This window comes from Lutra lutra, chromosome 2 (genome assembly GCF_902655055.1).
Source record: "Lutra lutra chromosome 2, mLutLut1.2, whole genome shotgun sequence".
NCBI classification, from domain to species: Eukaryota; Metazoa; Chordata; class Mammalia; order Carnivora; family Mustelidae; genus Lutra; species Lutra lutra.
The window spans coordinates 44,326,426-44,328,288 of record NC_062279.1 but is presented as its reverse complement, the minus strand read 5'-3'; the positions used below and the strand labels follow the sequence as shown (position 1 = coordinate 44,328,288).

The window sequence follows — 1,863 nt, the reverse complement described above, 5'->3', positions numbered from 1 at the left end:
GATTTAAAAAACTAATAACTTAAAATTGACACACACACACACACACACACACACACACACACACACAGCCATGCACACACACAGATGGTTCACAAAACATTCTCCTTTTCTCCTGAAGGTTTTATGAAGCATTGTTATCATTCACCAATCTTTTACTATTAAACCTAAATGACAAATGACACAAAAGCTCTGAGACCGCTCTCCACCATTGATTAAGACTGGGGTGGCAGGTTTTGGGGATAATATTCATTTAGCTTTCTGAGATTTCTGGGTAGACTTGCTGACCTTGCCAACTCCAGTTGCCTTCTTATCCATTGCTACAATGATACCCACAGTAACCATCTGTCTCGTGTCATAAACAGCAAAATGGCCCAGAGGACAATAGAGAAGTTCTCAACATATATGCGCTTACCAGGAACCATATTAGCAATGGCAGCATCACCAGATTTCAAGGACTTGTGTCCTTCTATCTTCTTCTCAGAACAACCATCAATCTCCTTCCATTCAGCAAACTGGTGAGGAGTGTAAGCTGTGTTACCATCTAGCACAGGTGCATATCCAGTACTGATTTGGCCTGGATAGTTCAGGATTATCACCTGAGCTGTGAAGTTATCTGGTTCCATTGGTGTGGGTCATTTTTGCTGTCACAAGCCACAGTGCCATGACAAACATTTTGGACAGACCCACTGTTGACCTTAAAGCCCTCATTGTTCCCAGAAAGAGCTTCACTCAAAGCTTCATGGTGCTTTCAACCATTTTTTCTTCAGTTGTAACACTGAATGAAGCAAAGGTCATCACCATGCCAGGTTTGAGAATGCTAGGCTCCGCTTAGCCCCCAGGGACAGGAAATACCATCAATTTTGTGGATGTCCTGGAGGGGCAGACAAAGGCTTGTCAGTTGGATGAGTTGGTGGCAAGATGCAATCCACAGCTTCAATAAGCACGATTCCACTAGCATTGCCACCTTTATGAGTGACTTTCCATCGTTTGAACCAAGGTGTGTTAGCACTTGGCTCCAACATGTCATCACCATTCCAACCAGAAATCTGACCAAATGTTACTGTGTTGGGGTTGCAGCCAATTTTCGTAATGTAGTGCTGACTTCCTTAACAATTTCCTTGTATCTCTTCTGGTTATAGGGTATCAATGGAGTCTATTTTGTGAACACCAACAATTAGTTGTTTGACATTCAAATGTGTAAACCAGAAGGGGATGCTCATGGGTCTCTCCTACCTAGAGATAACCTGCTTCAAATTCACCAACACCAGCAGCAACAACCAGGACTGAATGGACACTGTGAGATGTGCCTGTAATCATGGTTTTGATAAAGTCTCCATGTCCTGGGGCATCAGTGATGGTCAGATGATCACATAACACTTGCTGATCTTGAGTGTCTGTAGGGTAACATTAGTAGTAACACCATGTTCACGTTCAGCTCTCAAGACCTAGGCATACTTGAAGGAGACTTTCTCATGTCAGCAGCATCCTTCTCAAAATTTTCAGTGGTTCTTTTGTGAATCCCACCACGTTCATAGATCAAATGGCTAGCAGTAGTAGACTTGCCTGAATCTACATGTCCAATGATGGCGATATTGATAGGAATCTTTTCCTTTTCCATTTTGGTTTAAGTTTAGGGGTGGTTTTCATGACACCTGTGCTCTGGTGGCCAACTCATGAAAAATCTGTTTTTTTTTTTTTCTCTTAATAATAACCATCATAATGGGTGTGAAACGATGTCTCATTGTGGTTTTGATTTGCATTTCTCTAATAATTAGTAATGTTGAGAATCCTTCCATGCACTTATTGGCTACTTGTATATCTTCTTTGAAGAAATGTCTAGTCAAGTCCTCTGTCCATTTTTTG

General features: G+C 41.7%; 1 pseudogene; it reads right to left on the bottom strand.

Annotated features, from left to right (window-relative positions):
- Window positions 1-246: 246 nt before the first annotated feature.
- LOC125094227 (elongation factor 1-alpha 1-like) lies at window positions 247-1,618 on the bottom strand (annotated as a pseudogene).
- Window positions 1,619-1,863: the final 245 nt, after the last annotated feature.